At 45.5% G+C, this 20,480-nt stretch overlaps 1 protein-coding gene across 5 annotated transcripts in view; it reads left to right on the plus strand.

Annotated features, from left to right (window-relative positions):
* Positions 1-1,587: 1,587 nt before the first annotated feature.
* LOC128830556 (tyrosine-protein phosphatase non-receptor type substrate 1-like) overlaps positions 1,588-20,480 on the plus strand; it is a 30,123-nt gene continuing 11,230 nt past the window's right edge. Inside the window, exons 1-3 of one of the 5 annotated variants that reach the window (XM_054016416.1) lie at positions 1,593-1,678; positions 3,659-3,826; positions 4,884-5,299. The gene's annotated coding sequence lies outside the window, so the exon portion shown is untranslated. Of the gene's footprint in view, positions 1,679-3,658; positions 3,827-4,883; positions 5,300-6,827; positions 6,907-20,480 lie in introns of those variants that run through there. The other 4 variants (XM_054016415.1, XM_054016417.1, XM_054016418.1 and 1 more) reach the window with 4 other exon arrangements.

Raw genomic sequence — 20,480 nt, forward strand, 5'->3', positions numbered from 1 at the left:
TTTCACAAGATTTCTTTGATGGGTTATAGTTAAGGGGTATATACGCAATATAAATGTTTGCTATTGCATTGTAACAGAAACAGATCAGTGAAAACAATACAAGAAACATTCTACCAGTCTTTGTGAAGTTTAAACACCTGAATACTCTCTTACATTTACACTCATTTTGCTCTATCCTAATACACAAGTGAATTGGCCCGTTGCCCTGGTCTGACCTGGTCTGCCAGCAGCACAAGAAACACCAAACTAGCAATGTGGTTTTAGGAGAGTTCTGCCAGAGGAGGGAGGTGGAACCAGTGGTCAGAGCAGCAGCCTGGGAAGAAGAGATCTGGGCTCTGTTCCTGCCTCTGTCCCTTTATACATTTGGGCAACTCATTTGTTCTTCATTGTGTGCCTTGGGTTGTACCATGTGGGGGATTTGCCTCCAGATGAGGATAGGAATGTCTCTACTCGGCGGGTTCTGCTAGCAGCTTTAGATTAAAGCAGAAGCTCTGCAGCAATGCTGCTGGCAGAGGCTACCCAAAAAAGATCAGGGCCTCCTCTGACTGCCTTCACCATATGCCCCCAAAACCTTAGATAGCCGACCTGCTTTTTGGATGACACTGCTCCCCCTGGCCCAGGTGAAGTTGTCATAGCACAAGGCAATGGCATCCACCTACTGGCTGCCATGGCACCTTGGTATATGCTGGCAGTCTGTGTAAATCAGACATAAAGCCAGCCCCTGGGTAGTCGTATTTACCCAACTCACAGGGCTGCTGGGAGGATTCAAGTTTGTGAAACACTTTGAGATCCGTGGATAAAAACAGTGTGAAAGTACAAAAGACACCATGCTGTTGTGTCATGACAAACACACAGCCCAGCTCTCTGTGGTGAGTACAACTGGTTGAAACTTGGACTATCCAGTCCATGGGAAATTACAACATTAGCAAGAAAATTGTTCTGAATTGGAACCAAATGTCAAAATTTTGAAATTCCCAGGAAACAAAATTGCTGGGGGGCAGGGAGGGAAGTGAGGGAGAATTGTTGCAGGTTGACTGAAATATTTCATTTCAATAAAATTGAAATTGTTGGAATTTCAGCCTTATTTTATGCTTAAAATTAGGGTGTAATCATTTTTCAGTTATTCAATACTATAATATAAAATAGTGATTGGTATAGTAATTTGTATTCTAAATGTGAATGGGTAATAAGCGATACTTGGTTTGCTCATTGCTGGTAATTGGTATTTTAACTGGGCATTTGTAATTGATATTGTTCTTGGTTTGGCATTGTAACTGATGAAAAATTGAAACATTCCATCCCCAAAAAGGTCAAAATGGCATGTTTTGAACTTACCAAAATGTTTCATTTCAATTTTTTTTAATGAAGTTTCATCAGAATCAAAAGAGTCCCATGGTATTGTGTAGATTTTTGAGACACTATTTTTTCTGCCAGAATAATGTTCCACTTGAAAACATCAGAGGCGCTCTACTGGTGAGCAGCGTCTCCCCTTTGAAGTTTTCTGACCCTCAATATTATCATGTACTAGAGATACAGGACTTCACAACTGAACTGTGGTTTGCACACAGTGTGCTATGTGGGATGGCACCATTCCTCGCCTTGCTGAAGTGCTCTGCTGAGAAACATGCAGTGGGCTTGGTGTGAACAGAACTGCATGCTGTAGAAGAGAAGACACCTGGTAAGAGCTCTATTTATTGCAAACAAATAGTTTCTGATTTAAGTTTTCTTGCTATTGGGGACGGGGATGGTGCTCCTGTGGGGTGTAATGAAGGCTTTTGACATGGTCAGAATCCACAAATTCACCCTCCTTCTGTCCCTAGTTAGAACACACGCAAACACAGAAAATCAAGGACTTTGTATTGTGTGTGAAAACTAACTGAGGTCAATGCTCCGGTGTGACCCTTTTATCTCACATAATCTTTCCCTTTTGTAGTTAAGGATTGATAGCACATGGGGAGGGGGTGGATTGGTAAGTGGGAGGTTGCTTCCTAGCAGCTCCGTGAACAAACCACATTTGAGTACTTAAATGTCAAGTCTATCTGTTAAAAAATTTCAGTCTTCCTCGTTCTGCAAATGGAAGGGTTGTGATTCATTTGGCTTTAGCAAGGTATTCCCTGCAGTTATTACTTTAACATTTTTGTTGCTGGATCCCTTGGAGGCCACCTAGATCAGGTCACCATTATGCTAAGCACTGTACAAATAGACAGTGAATAACAGCTCCTTCCCCCTGGATCTTACAGTCTAAAGAGGAGATTTTCAAAGGGCCGATTTTCACTTGGAGTTAGTCACCTAACTGTCATTTGTGCCTTTGAAAATCTCCCCCTACCAAATTGAGTATCTCAAGAAATCCAGATTGGAAGGGAAGCAATAATTAATTGAAATTGATTTATATCTGAGCGCTAGCATGTGGATTGGAAATTAGCCAAAGAACTTTAACAAATAATGTGACCATCCTAGAGACTAATGAGGAAGTCATGGAATCCCTGGAGAAGCACAGGTGCCACGCATCATGAGGAATAGATGTTTTTGATATGAGGGCCCTGAATACGGTTACCATATTTAAAAAAAAAAAAAAAGAGGACACTCCATGGGGCCCTGGCCCCGCCCCTTTCCCGCCCCTGGCCCCGCCCCAACTCCGCCCCTTTCCCACCCCTTCCCCAAAGTCCCCATCCTAACTCCGCCCCCTCCCCTGAGCGCCCCGCATTCCTCCTCCTCCTCCCTCCCAGCCACATGAAAAGGGCTGCCCGAGTGCTACCGGCTTCATGGTTTGCCGGGCAGCCCCCAGACCCTGCGCCCCCAGCCGGCGCTTCCCCAGCGCAGCTGGAGCCCGGGAGGGGAAGCACCCAGCCGGGGGCACAGGGTCTGGAGGCTGCCCGGCAAACCGTGAAGCTGGTAGTGCTCGGGCTTCGGGCAGCCCCCATGCCTCTGGACCCTGCGCCCCCGGCCAGGCACTTCCCCTCCCGGGCTCCGGCGGCTGCAGTGCTCCCTGAACTCCTGGGCTCTGTAAGCGCCGAGCTGCCCGAGCGCTACCGGCTTCGGGCAGCCCCCATGCCTCTGGACCCTGCACCCCCGGAGGCCGGGAGGGGAAGAGCTGACCGAAGCCAGTAGCGCTCGGTTCTTACAGAGCCTTTCCCCTGTGGAGAGGGGAAAGGAAGAGAAAAATGATTCCTTTCAGTCCTTCTACAAGAAGTTCCTGGGGAAGCCTCTGGCCTAAACTCCTGAAGGGGTTCAATATTTGGAGAAAACTAGAAAAGACAGTATTATGCAACTCTATTTTAGGTGTGGTTTTCAGTACTTTTTGTGGCTAGAAGTGTCAAAAGACTTGTAGCTAATTTTCTAAGCTTTACCTGTAGTCAACTATTTCAGACAATGAGCTCTCTGGAAATTGGTTATTCTGTGGCTGGGATGTGTGCATTCTGCTAAGACAGTGTCACTCCCCATATAAAGGTCATTTGCTTTGCTTGGAAATCAACGTCACTTTTTTATTGGGCCAAAAACTGAACAAGAACCTTTCACTTAGAAAGATGACACAGACGTAGTTTGTCTCATTCTTATTTTTACCTGCTGGAAGGACAGTGACAAGAACAAGCTTAGACTTGTGAACATTCAGCCCCTCTGAAGTTTTTGTTTTTCCACAACATCTTTCCCCTGAAAACAGCCTTATAACTTGCAGGGCTCCAAGTCAAAAGCAGCACCCCAATATGATGGAAGAGTTTTGACTTGATCCCGACTATCTCCTGTTTGGCCTTCATGCTGGAATTTGGGAAAAGTTGGGTGGCGAGATGATTCCTTGTGTATTGGTCTTGCTGCCACAAGAGGCGTAGAGGTCAGTTCACTTACTGCAGAGTTTGCATGAGATTAAAAAGAAAGTGGGGATCTAATAAGTTACTTGCTTGTTATGTAATGAAAGCGGTCCCTGAGTGATATTTATAATTGTAGCTTAAAACTTTTTGGACTCAACTATGCCATCTCCTCCACAGAGAAGAGCTGAGGTAAGTGGTGTCCCTGAAGTATTATTTGGTTTGAAAAATTCTTGAAGAGCCTCCCGGTAGGATTTGTTGCAGCAAACAGCCTAATTAGTTTCAAGATAGAGCTTGATAAATTTATGAAATAGAAACTGTGATGGGGGTGAGGTTGGGTTCAGTGGCCCAGGGATTCTCTTTTGGTCCTATGTCTTCTGTTCCTAAATCTCATGCTTCAGGGCTTCCACCAGTCACCTGTAGGGGTCAGGAAGGAATTCTTTTTCCTCTTGTTGTATTCAGGATTAATTTTTTTTGCCCTTCCTTTGAAGCATTAGAGATGGAAACAGCTGGAGATGGGACACTGCACTGGTGGGCCAGTACTCTGATGCAGTACAAAGAATTCTCTTTCTCAGGTGCTTGGCTGGTGGGTTTTGCTCACATGCTCAGGGTTGAATTGATCAGTGTTTCCAGGATCAGGAAGGAATTTTTACCCAGGTCAGATTGGCAGGAAATTTGGAGTGCTTGTTTCTTTTTAACCTTATGGAGTGCATATGGTTTGCTAGGATCATCTGAGTATATCTCACCGAATCAATTCCCTGCCATTGCAGGTGCCTCGGGCACCGGCGCACCTCAGTCACTCCTTTTCTCTGCCTGGGGCACACAATAGTTTATTGTCTTGGGGTCTGTAATACTTTTGTTTAATCCAGGTTATTGGGCTCAAAACTGGTAACAGGGTAGAATTTAGAGGCCTGTGATGCACAGGAGGTCAGTCTAGAAGATATGGTGGTCCCTTCTGGCTTGAAACTCTGTGATTCTAGATGAATGGAAATCAGTGAGTTTCTACCAAATTTCAAACCTTGTTTTACATTGGATTCACTCCTCTCCTACATTGGGTCTAACACAGTGGTTTTCAAATTGCAGGTCATGACCCAGTACAGGGTTGTGGAATGTAAGGCACTGGGTCGCGGTGGCTCTGGTCAGCACCACCAACCGAGTCATTAAAAGTCCTGTCGGCAGTGCTACCTGGCTAAGGCAGGCTAGTCCCTACCTGTTCTGACACTGCGCTGCGCCGCGCCCTGGAAGTGGCCAGCAGGTCTGGCTCCTAGGTGGGGGGATATTGAGCTCTGTGCACTGCCCCTGCCCCAAGCACTGGTCAATGGGAGCTAGAGGGGGCGGTGCCAGGGGGTGAGAGCCACGCGGAGCCACTTGCTCACCTCCGCCTAGGAGCCAGACCTGCTGCTAGCCGCTATCAGGGCGCAGTGCGGCCCGCAGTGCGAGGACAGACAGGAAGCCTGCCTCTGCACCCTGGCTGAGCCACTGACGAAGAGCTGTCTGAGGTAAGCCTGTGTCCCAACCCAGCGCCCCAATCCCCTGCCCCCCCCAAACCCAGAACCCCTTCCTGCACCCCAAACCCCTCATCTCCAGTCCCAGACCAGAGCCCTGACCCCCTCCCGCACCCCAACCCTCTGCCCATGCCCCAAACCCCTTATCCCCAGCTCCGTTGGATCGCGGGCATCAACAATTTTCTTTAACTGGGTCGCCAGAAAAAAGTTTGAAAACCACTGGTCCAAGAGGGTACAGTTTCATCAGAAATGGGTGCACCAGGTTCCCTACCTTTGTACCATGTTCCCCTGACCCATACTGATGCTGGCTGCAGCAAAGGCCATTTGGTACTCAGTGACTTCCTTAGGATGTGGAACTGCTAAACAGATGGCTGGCTACATGTGCAAGTGCAAACATTAGCAGTTGGGAGCTATCGGGACTTGGGACACCATTGGAGAGTTTTCCCCCTTATACTACAACAAAGGTTGTTGCTAGATGTGACAGATGAAATCCTGCTCTCATTTATTTCAGATGACAGGGCCTGAATCTGCTCCCATTGAAACCAAAGGCAAAACTTCTTTTGAGGGAAGTTTCCCATTTAAAGGGACACAGTGCCATTTTCCTCAGGCCAGCCTTCTCAGTGGTGTATGTTATATAGCAGTATTCTGTGGGCGGACATCACATAATTCATTTTTAGTCACCCCTGTGCGTTAAACTTACAGTCCTTTCGCTTGCTATGCATAGCTCTAGGAATGGTGAGACTCAAATGTTGTCATTTAAACTTTCCTGCTACCCCACTGTTGTTCAGCAAGGATATATTCCTGCCTCCTTCAATAAAGAAAGAGTATATTCTGTGCACTCAGTGTGTACTTTACACAGTCAGCATTCAGTTGTCAGGAGAATACTTATGAAACTTAATTTGGTCTCTTACAAAACAAACACATAGATGCCAAACATGAGATTCAGATATGGGTTAACTATGGGTTGAACATTCAGCACATATTTCTGAAGTGCAGAACTATAATTCCTTCTTGGCCAAATCTACCCTGTGAAATCCACATTCAGGGACAGGGAGGATTTGCAAAGTGAATAAATATTCACCCAAATTCAGAAGTGACATGCAAAAGTCTCCTGGATGGTTGAAGTCCTCATTTAAAATTCTTCAGGGTATATGAGTAATATTGTGATCTGGGTTGCATGGAACAGATGAGCAATGCAGCTTGAAATTAAATCTTTGGGATGAAACCATTTGTACAATCATATCTAAAATATTGAGTTTCTATTATGATTTAGCTGCCTTTGAAAACGCTGGTACTGTAAAGATGAAAGCAACAGGAGGTCTAAATCAGGAAGTTACATATTCAGGATTCAACTTTGCACCAAGGCAAGGGCTCATTCTTACTGAATACAGTCATGCGCTAGCAGCATAGGGCTCTTCGGCAGGAGCTCTGCTCCCTACCGCTTATTCTTAGGACAATGTCAGGAATTCCAGCTCCTCTATTGCAGGTTCTGCTACATTGTAGATCTCAGAAGGTTCTAAAGGCAGGCGACCACAAAATGCATGATAAAAAGGTCATTAAACCACGGATGAGCTGAAAATAACACCCAGCTGCAAGACAAGGTAAGTTTGCAGTCACTAATACGTCTAATGGGGTAATTGACTCCCGGCTTGAACAGGCTGTACTTTACTTGGCTGGTGTGTCAAGTTCATTAGTAAGCCAGTGCAATTTAGACAAGAAAGCTCTAGTGACTGAAAATTCATGATAGAGAACAAAAGGGAATGAATATGGTGGAAATGTGGTATAGAGGCGTTTTCTTGCCGTGACTTTGTGCTTGGACAATAACGTTAATGCTGAATCTGAATTTGGATGTGAACTATTAAGAGGGTAAGTTATAAATCCGAATCCTGAAGTCTAACTTTAGCAGCATTTTGAGCCACATTTGTTAATTGCCAGGTCCGCTCTGGTTACAATTCATTTTGGAACAAAGACGAGTGAAGGTTAAAGAGAAAAGGGAAACAAAGAGAAAGCCAGGCTGCAGGAGCGATTAGATGAACTCCATCTGTGGTTCATAACTGAATGAGTTACTTCTTCATTCTCCTTAGGAATATTCATCTAGGTGTCACAGGTTTGGAGACAGGCTGGCAGTGACCTGTTCACTTTTCAAATTCATTGACTTTATTTTTCTTCATATCTATGCCAGGCCATTATATCCAACTGAAAAAGTTATTTGGTTGCTAAAAGGACTGAAGAATAGTCTTTCTGTTAAAGTTTAATACAAACACCCAAGATATGTCTATACAGCAGATGAGACCTGGGGTGTATACTTGGGTGGCTAGCCCTTCACATGTGGCGGTTCTGCTATTTTAAGTGAGCTGGCTCAGGAATGTCTACACACCTCCAACTTCTGGGTAAACATACAAATAGTTAGCAGGGTGAAGAAAATTGTATAATGTCTTTGGGCCAGATCCTCAGGTTGTGTAAATCAGCCCTGCTCCATTGACCTCCATGGGACTGCACTGCTACACAGCTGCTGAGAAGCTGAAACTTTTATTCCCACAAGTTTCGGGTGTGTGGTTTTTGAGAGAGAATTTTTTTTTAAAGAAATTTCCTGTTGTCTGTGTCAAACTCCGTGAACAAAACAAGAGAAGAAAAAGAGATGGCAGATAATTCTGAAGCTTTAAATCCATACGCAGTTTGGGCATCCTTGAAGTTTTGCTTTACCAGGAGGTACGGTGGTATTGGTATGAACAGGTATTCCCATTCTTGGAAGTAATAGAATCTCTTACAATGGGGACTACCCACACATAAGTGTGATACTAATAGTAAAATACATTTTATAAAAAACCTGCTAAAGGCTCCCAAAGGACTGTAAAAATGTGCATAGAGTTTGACAAGGTAAAATCGATCCTGCACGTTGTGACTAACTCTCTGAGTGGTCTCATGAACTTCAGTTGGATTACTCACAGTGCACAAAGTTAAGCAGGTGCTGAAGTCTTCGAAGAATCAGGACCTTAATGCACATTACCACTTGCTGTGGTATTGTGAGATGATAAATGGTGCAATTCAGGGCCACACAAAGACAACTTTAACAATATTAGATTTTAAAATGTTAGCTTTGTACTGTGTATGCAGAGCGGTTGTAGCCATGTTGGTCCCAGGGTATTAGAGAGACAAGGTGGGCGAAGTAATATCTTTTATCGGACACATAGACTTTAAGGTCAGACGGGATCATTGTGATCATCTATTCTGACTTCCTGCGCATTGCAGGCCACAGAACCTCACCCATCCACTCCTATAATAGACCCAACAACCTTCTGTTGTTGAGCAAGACAAGCTAACGATCACCTTGCCCACCTTGTCTCTCAGCTTTGTACCTTCACAACAATCAGGTGGGGTCTTCTTCTTAGAATCTTTCTTTACTTAACTTTTATCTGGTTGGTTTACCTCTGTTTGCCACAGTCACAATAGGAGCACAAGACACGCATCAATCAGACCATTCTAGTTCTCAAGGAATAGGAGATAATCTGTATTAAAATTGATTTGCAAAGAAAAATAAATTGTGGAGAAGTTTCCCCCTTTACCCCCACAAGTTTTTCTTACATTAGAAATTCAGATCTTTCCCACCCTGATTTCCTGGAGCATTCTAAGGACAGCTGAGTAAATGCCAGTCCCTCAGCTTACAAACCAAAGACAAGATGTAACTGCGGGGAGTGAAACAAATGAGTGGGTTGGTTGGGGGTGGGTGCAGACTAGAGGATGGAGTAACAGTCATAGAATGTTTTAGCATAGATGAGAGTTGTGTGCACAATTAATAAGCCAAACAGTAACAACTTGACACCCACCTAAACTGTGAACTTTAGCAATCTGTATTTCTGAGTAATTGCATCTTATTTACGTATGTTTCAATCATTAAAAATTCAGCACCCTATGTGCTTTCAATTAAGGGCAGAGAGAACTCAGTCTTCATCTGAAACCAACAAAAAGTCCTCTAGCAAATTTTAGGAAGACCAGATGAGACACCTGATATTTTTCTTGTTTTGTTTTGTTTTGAAAAAGACACAACCTCCTTTTTGTTCTCTCTGGCAGGTCACCCTTAAGTTACTACCTAAAGTCTCTTGGACAATAAGACATTCATTAAGTTACAATACGCTGTTGCACATAAAATAGTCTTTTCCCCCATTTTACTTTCTCAAAAACTTGGCACACAGGCAACTTGGGCACTCATCTTGGGCCCAGAAGTGATCAAGCAATGTAATCAAGTCTAGTGTTTTACAGCATAGGTACAAAATATCCTCCTTGCCGTTAACTAAGTATTTGCTAAATTAGTTATACAACCAACTGCATTCAAAGTATATATGTCACTAATTATCAAAACTGGGATCTTGTTGAAAGGTTTGTGTGTTTGATTTACAATCACTTGATTAAAGGCAGTAGTTTAGCACGTAATACTGCAAAGTAACAATCCAAAATGAACTCAAGTTGTGTAAAGATTCATTTTAAGGGCTATGTTGATATAAGTGGCTGAGAAGGTCCCAAAAGTTGTTACCAGGATAACTTATAGTGTACGTATTAGGAAATTGAAAAATAGGGTGCTAAATTAAACCGTACTGGAGTTGGAACATATAAGGTGGTCAGAGAACTCAAATCTGCTCGTCATATTTCAAGGCAAAAGCCAATCTGTCCGTCTTTTAAAAAAATGCATTTTCCACCCTATTGGAGAAACGGTGTGTGTGTTTTGGAATCAGGAAAGCTTCAGCTAGGAATGAAAAGAGGAACATCAAATTTAGGATGCCGTCCTATTTTTAAGATTTTACTTTTATAATTGCTTAACTTCCTCCTGCTAAATCAAGAACTATATGCTTCTGCAGCTGAATTATGGATGTGAACACTTCCATTTTGACTGAGAAAATAAATCAACATCAAAAACTGAAGCAATAACATTTGTTAACCTTTTAACCACATTGCAAAACCAGTGCTTTTTGGCTCCCCCCTTTCCTTACATGACCACAGAAGAGTTACAGCATTGATGAATTATGGTGGTTGCCATTTTTGTTCCTGAGAAGTCTTTAAAGTATTGTGTGAAGTATTGAATTTTTTTGTAAAGCACTCTGAGCCGCAGCAGTGTACCGGGGGGAAAAAAGTCTAGTCGGAAGTATTTTTTCTGTGTGTGTTCTATATAAGTCTAGTATCTGCTAATATTAAAGAAGGAAAAAGCATGTTGTCTTCATAGTTCTAAGGTTTGTTTTACAGAGGTAAATGTGTTTATGCAGATGTTTAATAAAGGCTTTTTCCTCATACCAAGTAAGTAAACTATCTGTGCTTACATAACACTGGGTATGTTACTTTACATCCACTGACACGCAGAAATATGAGTTTTGACAGCTTGTCCAAACATGTCATTGTTTAAATTTAAGGCTTAAGCTATATCCATGCATAATATAAAAATAACAGGACCGCCTACTAGTGTGAGATTACATACACACACACACACACACACACACACACATATATATATATATATATATATATATATATATATATATATATATATATATATACACACACCCTAAATTTGATGCTGCACCAAGCACTGCTCCATGCAGCAGAAAGTAGAGAACTGTCAGAGAGCTGGTTACAGCTCCCTGATTCTTTTGCGGTTTCTGTGCCAGTCCCAGCAAAGCTTAGAAAAGCTTCAAATTGCTCTAAACTATGCCACCTGATAATAGTTCTCCAGAGACTATCTGCCACCTGGGAATTGTTGGTGTCGTGTGTGCTTCAGACAGGCTCTCCTAGAGCTGGCAATGGGAATTGGTAGAGGAGCTGATTAGGCTATCTCTACACCAGCTGTGGACTCTTCACAACGGAGGAATCATCACTGGAGAAGATCTATCAAGTTTCCATCCCTTTTGCACCGTCAGAGGACATAGCCCAGTGGAGAGAATCTGTCCCAGTGTATTTTATTGATCAACTAGTGCTGAACAATACTTTAACAGAACTTAGCTTTATCAATGTTACACAGTGTTGTTAGTGTGATCCAGTGGAGTTAAGGCCCAGTCTGCACTAAATCTTTTCCAAGGTTATCAGCTAGACTTGAATCCCTGGTGAAGAAGCCGTAATCAAAGGACTAGGGATAGGTTTGTTGCGTGAAATCCTGACCCCTATTAGAGTCAACAGGGAACTTTGCTATTTAACTTTAATAACACCAGGATTTCACCCATTAACTTCGGGAAACATTTTTCTTTTGCAGTGTCTCTTTTCCCCAACAGAAAATTAAGCCATTTCCGTTTATGTGGGAAGAAGCATAGGAGATATTTTCTTCCTGTGACTAAACTATAGTTTACTTTGTGTGACAGACCCAGACCAGTGGGATACAGAAGTCTGGTAGAGGGCAGATATGGTCACTGGATGAGTAGTTTTCTGTTCCCTGAGTGACCAGAGCAGGGGCTGTACTAGAGTAATCAGGAACCTGCTAGAACCAGTTGAGGCAGGCAGGCTAATTAGGACACCTGGAGCCAATTAAGAAGAAGCTGCTTGAATCAATTAAGGCAGGCTAATCAGGGCCCCTGGGTTTTAAAAAGGAGCTCACTTCAGTTTGTGGTGTGAGTGTGAGGAGCTGGGAGCAAGGGGCGCAAGGAACTGAGAGAGTGAGAGGGTGTGCTGCTGGAGGACTGATGAGCACAAGCGTTATCAGACACCAGGAGGAAGGTCCTGTGGTGAGAATAAGGAAGGTGTTTGGAGGAGGCCATGGGGAAGTAGCCCACGGAGGTGTAGCTGTCATGCAGCTGTTACAGGAGGCACTATAGACAGCTGCAGTCCACAAGGCCCTGGGCTGGAACCCGGTGTAGAGGGCGGGCCCGGGTTCCTCCCAAACCTCCCAATTGACCTGGACTGTGGGTTCTTCCAGAGGAGAAGGTCTCTGGGCTGTTCCCCAACCCACATGGTGAATCTCTGCGGCAAGAAAATCCACCAATAAGTGCACGACCCACCAAGATAGAGGAGGAACTTTGTCACACTGGTGTCAGGAATGGGATCTTGGGGTGCACAGCACGGCGGAAGAAGGAGGGTGATTTAAAAAAATAAAAAACAAACAAACAACAACAACAAAAAACAAACAAAAAAAGGGAGAGAGTTTTTTTTTTTTTCCCCACCACAATGGATGACGTAGTGCGGGCACTGATACAAGCTACGGCGGCCCAGCAGGAGGCTACCCGTGTCCAGGCAGCCACCCAACAGGAGGCAGTGCGGCTGCAGCAAGAGACTAATCGCCTGCTGATGGACCAGGCTGCTCAAGACCAAGCTATGTTGCGGGAACTGGTAAACCAGGTAAAGTCCCTTATAGAGCTGAATCGTGGCCATGATGGGATGCGGCTCATACGGGCCAGCCATTGGCTGCAGCAAATGACATGGGAGGATGATGTAGAGGCATACCTTCTGGCCTTTGAGAGGACAGCCCTACGGGAGGCCTGGCCTCGAGATCAGTGGTCTGGCATCCTTGCCTCATTCCTGTGTGGGGAGGCCCAGAAGGCCTACCATGATCTGCCTGAAGAGGCTGCGGCAGACTACCCCCAGCTGAAAGCAGAGATCCTGGCCAGATCTGGAGTAACGACAGCAGTGCGGGCCCAGCAGTATCACGGTTGGAGGTTTCAGGAAGACAAAACCCCGCGGTCCCAATTGTATGACCTCATCCATCTCGCACGAAAGTGGTTGCAAACAGAGTCCCGGAGTCCGGAAGAGATACTAGCGGTTCTGGTCATCGACCGATACATGAGGGGACTACCACCAGACCTTCGTGCCTGGGTAAGCCAGAATGAACCCTCCACCTATGACGAGGTTGACGCCCTGATAGAGAGGCGAAGGACAGCGAGGGAGCTGATCCGACCAGTTAAGGAAGAGGCACCCCGGGTTAAACTAGCAGCACCAAGCCCTAAAGTTCGGGTGACTGGGCCACCAAGAGGGTCCAGGTGGAAAAAGAGAGAGGCTGAAGGCCCATCAGAGGCCACAAAGAGTCAGAGCACTGAGGGAGAAGAGGATCATAATGTTAGACTGCTCAAACCAAGAGACCGGGGAACACCTAGGGCTACATACAGATGTTATGCCTGCGGGGAGTGGGGACACATAGCTACACAGTGTCTCAATGCTGAGGAGCCTATGCAGTGTACCCTGGGGAACTGGGCAGATCCATGCTTCCTAATCCACCTTGTGGGGGTCTCACTAACCCTACATATGTATACCAGACCAGTGAAACTAAATGGGGTAGGGACCACGGCACTGGTTGATTCGGGGAGTGCTATCACGCTTATCTTGGGGAAGCTCATGATGCGTAGTCAGCTGCTGCAGGCTAAACATACGGGGATAACATGTGTCCATGGGACAGTTAGTTACTACCCCACCATCCCAGTAAAAATCGAGATCCAAGGGAACACTATTGAGGTAGCAGCAGGTGTAGTCCCTAAACTCTCATACCCAGTGCTCATAGGGAGGGACTTCTCAGGGTTTGGAAACTTACTCCCAGTAGGGGGATTGGAGAAAGATGAGGACCCTAAAATTGATGAGGCATCCACAGCAGACTGTCAACCCCCAATCTTCTCTGAAATATCCCCAGATTTGTTCTCCACTCCCAGACAGGGTAGAAAGACAAAAAGGGAAAGAAGGCCAGCTAAGGCCTTGGGAACCCGAATACTGACCCAAAGCCAGAGGGTCACTCTTGTAGATAGGCGGACCTGCACAGCTGAAAAGGAGGCCACTCAGGAGGGAGAAGCACCTGAGTCTGACCCCCACCCTAATGCTTCTGAACCAGTAAAGGCAACAGAGACTGGGCCCCTAGATCTTGGGCAGATTAGCCCCGGGAGAGGAAATTTTGGACGAGACCAGGCAGAAGACCCAAGATATGACAACATTAGGAAGGAGGTGACTGAAATAGATGGGGTCCCCGTGGAAGGAAAAGCCCAGGGACCAGGACCCTACTTCATAATGAAGAAGGATCTCTTATACCAGGTTGCACCAGTACAGGGGCAGAAGGTACAGCAGATCCTAGTACCTCAAAAACACCAGAACACTGTATTAAGTCTGGCTCATAGTCATCTTTTGGGGGGGCATTTGGGAGTAGAGAAGACCCTGGCACGAGTCCTATGACGGTTCTTCTGGCCCGGAGTACATGAAGAAGTGCGGAGGTACTATGCCTACTGCCCGGAGTATCAGCTGCACAGTCCCCGTCCCCACTTGAGGGCACCTTTAGTATCTCTTCCCATCATAGAGGTCCCCTTCGAGCGAATAGCCATGGACCTAGTGGGACCACTGGAGAAGACGGCTCGGAGCCACCAATACATACTTGTTGTTTTGGACTATGCTACTCGCTACCCAGAAGCCGTTCCCCTGCGGAACACGGCCTCTAAAACTATAGCCAAAGAGCTGGTGGGGATCTTTGCCTGAATGGGGCTACTGAAGGAGATATTAACTGACCAAGGAACCCCATTTATGTCAAAGCAAATGAAGGACCTCTGTACACTGCTCCATATACATACCCTGAGAACTTCGGTCTACCATCCACAGACTGATGGGTTGGTAGAAAGGTTTAACCGAACCCTCAAGGCTATGATAAGGAAGGTGGTAAGTTGGGACGGGAAGGATTGGGACACCCTACTACCCTACCTTATGCTCGCTATCCAGGAGGTACCACAGGCCTCAACTGGGTTTTCCCACTTTGAGTTATTATATGGGCGTCACTCCCGTGGCATACTAGATATCGCCAAAGAGATCTGGGAAGAGGAACCCAATGAGGGGAGAAATATAATAAAGCATGTAATGCAGATGCGAGACCGGATAGCCCGGGTTACCCCTATTGTACGGGAACATTTGGAGAAGGCACAGGAGGCCCAGCGAACCCATTACAATCGCCAGGCAAAAGTGCGACAGTTCCAACCAGGGGATCGGGTTACGGTGTTGGTACCCCCCAGCAGAAAGCAAGCTTCTGGCCCAATCGCAGGGGCCCTATGAGGTGGTTGAACCCGTGGGGGAAGTAACCTACAAGGTGCGGCAGCCAGGACGCAGAAAACAAGAACAGATTGATCACGTTAACCTTCTGAAACCTCTTGTGCATGCACAATGGTCCAAAAAGACCTAACCCAGGAAAACAAGCCTTCCAAACAGGTGAGAGTATCTCCCGATTTAACACCAGACCAGAAGAATGAGGTGTCTGAGATGATCTTCCGGAACCAAGATGTGTTCTTGACAAAACCGGGTCGAACAACCGAGACATATCACCACATAGTCACGAACCCTGGAGCCAGAGTAACAATGAGGCCCTATCGGGTGCCAGCGGCAAAAAGGGAGGAAATAAAAGCAGAAGTAAAAATAATGCTGAAGTTGGGGATCATCGAAGAATCCCACAGTCAGTGGTCCAGCCCAATCGTGCTGGTGCCCAAACCTGATGGCACCACAAGATTTTGCAACGACTTCCGGCGACTAAACGAAGTATCCCAGTTTGACGCATACCCCATACCTCGCATAGATGAGCTAGTGGACCGTCTGGGTAATGCCCGTTACTTGACTACCCTAGACTTGACAAAGGGGTACTGGCAGATTCCCCTTGCGGAAGACGCAAAGGAAAAGACTGCGTTCTCTACACCAGAGGGTCTTTTTCAATATACTGTCCTCCCTTTTGGACTACATGGGGCCCCAGCTACCTTCCAGCGCCTCATGGACAAGCTATTACGCCCGCATAACAGTTATGCTGCTGCCTACTTGGATGATGTGGTCATTCATACCCCAGACTGGGAAACCCACCTGGAGAAGGTGGAGGCAGTCCTTGATACCTTCAGGAGAGCTGGCCTTACAGCAAACCCTGCCAAGTGTGCTGTAGGGTTTACAGAGGCCAAATATCTTGGTTACATTGTGGGAAAAGGTTTGGTAAAACCTCAAGTGAACAAGTTAGAGGCCATCCAAAATTGGCCCTGACCAAGTCGCAAGAAACAAGTCTGGGCGTTCCTAGGTGTGGTGGGGTATTACCGACGATTTATGCCCCACTTTGCCACAAGGGCAAGCCCCCTGACAGACCTAGTGAAAGCCCGTGGACCTGATCTAGTGAGATGGTCTGACACAGCAGACGAAGCATTCACAGACCTACGGACTGCCCTCTGCAGTAACCCCGTACTGATAGCCCCTGATTTAACCAAGGAGTTTATCCTGCAGACGGATCCATCGGAAGTAGGGTTGGTGGCCATTCTATCACAGATGGTCGGGGAGGAGGAACACCCAATTCTATACCTCAGTCAGAAACTCCTTCCAAGGGAACAAAAATATGCAGTGGTGGAGAGAGAATGCCTCGCTGTAAAATGGGCCATGGAAACATTACTCTACTACCTGCTCGGGCGCAAATTTGTCCTCGTGACCAACCATGCCCCTCTTCAATGGATGCAGCGGAACAAGGAGAAGAACACAAGGGTGACCAGATGGTTCTTATCCCTCCAACCTTTCCAGTTCCGTGTGCAACACAGAGCAGGGAGCCGTCATGGCAACGCCGATGGCTTGTCACGTGTGCACTGTCTGGGGTCCCAAGCTGCCCAACCCCTTGGCATTGAGCAGGGGGGAAGGATATGTGACAGACCCAGACTAGTGGGGTACAGGAGTCTGGTAGAGGGCAAATATACTGGTCACTGGATGAGTAGTTTTCTGTTCCCTGAGTGACCAGAGCAAGGGCTGTACTAGAGTAATCAGGAACCTGCTAGAACCAGTTGAGGCAGGCAGGCTAATTAGGACACCTGGAGCCAATTAAAAAGAAGCTTCTAGAATCAATTAAGGCAGGCTAATCAGGGCCCCTGGGTTTTAAAAAGGAGCTCACTTCAGTTTGTGGTGTGAGTGTGAGGAGCTGGGAGCAAGAGGCACAAGGAGCTGAGAGTGAGAGGGTGTGCTGCTGGAGGACTGATGAGCACAAGCTTTATCAGACACCAGGAGGAAGGTCCTGTGGTGAGAATAAGGAAGGTGTTTGGAGGAGGCCATGGGGAAGTAGCCCGGGGAGGTGTAGCTGTCATGCAGCTGTTACAGGAGGCACTATAGACAGCTGCAGTCCACAAGGTCCTGGGCTGGAACCCAGAGTAGAGGGCAGGCCCAGGTTCCCCCCAAACCTCCCAATTGACCTGGACTGTGGGTTCTTCCAGAGGGGAAGGTCTCTGGGCTGTTCCCCAACCCACATGGTGAATCTCTGCGGCAAGAAAATCCGCCAATAAGCGCAGGACCCACCAAGAGAGAGGAGGAACTTTGTCATATTTGATAGATTTCTTGTTTCTCCCTCCCCATCCCCTTAATCACCATGCTCAGATTCAAATGCCCCCCGGTATGTCTCCATGACAGCTGCCATCTTGGCCACATGCTGGAGACTTCCAGAGCTAAAAGCATGAGTTGCTAGAACTTGAGCTAAAGAGCCAAGGTTCTGTCACTGGGGCTGTAACAACTCATCTCCTCTGTGGAATGGTGCAGATGGCGACCTGGAACACACATGCACAAGCAGGAGTCACTTCCGTTTGTTGTTGTTATAATTGTTGTTTATTTGTATTGTGCTAGCATCTAGAGGCTCCAATCAGGCTTCGTGGCCTTGCTGCCGTAGTGTCAGTTGGGCATACCAAATTTGGCAAGCGTAAAATCAGATTTAGGGACCAACCCTGCAAGCACTTAATGGAGGTGAGTGACATTACTCTGATGAAGAGTCCTGTTAAAGTCAAAGGGACTATTTATGTGGGTCAAATTACTCATGTATCTGTTTCCTCTTAGAGGAAACTCAGGGTAACATAATCTGATACTATATAATTAAATAAGATATGCAAATGAAAGCCTTCTGGGTATATTTTATAATACGAGACCTGAAAAGCTTTTGGTTTGGTCAATTATTTTATTTATATATATAATATATATATATATATACACACTCCCTATATATAGGGAGTAACTACACTGATAAGTGATGAATACATAGCATCACTTATGAATGTAGTTACCCCCTTTATTGAACATTAGTACCTTTTTATTCTCTATTGCACCAGCCAACCACAGTGGTTTGAGGGATTGTCTACACAAAGAGTTGCATCAGTTTAACTTAAGTGATTTCAAACTGGTTTAGTTAAACTGGTACCATAGGCTGTGCAGACACACTTATTTTGGTTAAACCAATCTTTACTTTGTTTCGATTATGTCAGTTAGAAACAGGCTTAAACTAAACTGAAATAAAAAGGTTGTATGTCAGACAGTGAGTCTCAACCTTAACTGTAACAAAATTGCTGCTCCATTATAATAAGCCATTCTGAAACCAAACCAAACAGGAGTGTGTACTGTCTAACTAAACCGGTGCATGTTTGTGTGTACACAGCTTCTCAATGGAAGCTTTCTAACAACATTCCAGTGTGGAAGCAGAGAAAGAACTGACAGGAAGGGGATGCAATGCATGACAGTTCGTTACCTCATGGTCTCATAGATCATTAATTATGTTGTCCACAGAAAAACTTACAAGTATTCTAATAAAACTTACACCTATCATTTACATACATGACTCCTTTCAATCAGAGAGATGAACAATATCTGCAATATGAAGAAGCATGCACACTCTGCTCCTTATTAGTGCTATTAACAAAATCTATCATTATCTCGTGTCATTTTAATGTATTATATCCATTTGTCGAGCACCTTTTGGAAATATTCGCTATCCAAACACGAACTTCTGCTTACCGTCATAAAGATCATTTAAAAAAAATGCAGAATGGGTCACACACAGGCCAGATCCTGCAATCGGTTTCACACAGGAAGGCCCCTGCCTCTGCACAGAGCTGACACATTTCATCTGGGCTCCACATGTGTGCAGGAGTTCACCTCAGCAAGCTCACTGCAACACCAGGGCCTTAGTTAAAACAAGCGGTCAGTTCAGTTGAGCTTGTCCAAACCATTAGGACAGCTGCCCCCCAGCAGTAGAGGACCCGAGGGAAGCTTTGTCTGACATCTATTGTCAAGCACAACTGAAAATCCTAATGTAGGACCATAAGTATAATGTATGCCATCATATTGTTCACTCTGCTGGTGTCGTTATAACCCCTTCCCGCACCTGTGCTTTTCCTGTCCATTTAGAGTGTAAGCTGTTCAGGGCAGAGACCATCTACTGCTCTGTTTGTGCAGTGCCTATCGCAACAGGCCCCCCTCTTGGCTGGCCCTTAGATTGTACAAGCCACTTTTCAGAAGAATTTCTCACTCACCGTATGTTATTTGCCTTCTTGTTTTTGAAGTCGTATTTGGGCCACATTTCCAAGGCTTTCTTCACAATCACAAGGGCAAGAAATTGACTTCTTTTAAAACAAAATTTAAATGAAAACAGAGAGCCCCTTGTCCTCGGGAGCTGGGACTTTCAGTAAAACTTAACCATTTGTCATTTTTCAACACAAACTTTCTCAGCTCTCTAGATGTGGATTTACATAGAGAAAATGGGTGGGGTTCACAAAGGTATTTAGGTTTCAGAGTAGCAGCCGTGTTAGTCTGTATCCGCAAAAAGAACAGGAGTACTTGTCTCTAAGGTGCCACAAGTACTCCTGTTCTTTTTAAAGGCATTTAGGTGGCTGATGCCTAAATACCTTTGTGAATTCCACCCAAAGTATCATCATAAAGAGCTCTCTATATGTAATCTTAGGGTATGTCCAGACTACCCGCCGTATCGGTGGGTAGCGATCGATTTATCGGGGATCGATATATTGCGTCTCGTTAATACGCGATATATCGATCCCCGAACATGCTCCCCGTCGACTCCGGAACTCCACCGGAGCGAGCGGCGGTAGCGAAGTTGACGGGGGAGCCGCGACCGTCATTCCCGCGCCATGTGGACCCCAGGTAAATCGATCTAAGATACTTCGACTTCAGCTACGCTATTCACGTAGCTGAAGTTGCGTATCTTAGATCGATTTCCCCCCCCACCCCCAGTGTAGTCCAGCCCTTAGACATAAATGGCTGAATGAGAATTTTTTTATTGAAAACATCTTTCAATTATTGAATTTTTCACAAATATTTTGCGTTTTGTTCAAAACTTTCTACTTAAAAACAAAGCTGAAAAATAAGAATTGCCTGTTGGCTGTGTTGTACATGTTTTATGTGTTTTCACACATACTCCTCCCCAATTATTGGGTTCTTCGTTGCTAATTGTGATTGATTGTATATGACTAACCAGACCAAT

This window comes from Malaclemys terrapin, chromosome 1 (assembly GCF_027887155.1).
Source record: "Malaclemys terrapin pileata isolate rMalTer1 chromosome 1, rMalTer1.hap1, whole genome shotgun sequence".
In the NCBI taxonomy this organism is placed as follows: Eukaryota; Metazoa; Chordata; order Testudines; family Emydidae; genus Malaclemys; species Malaclemys terrapin.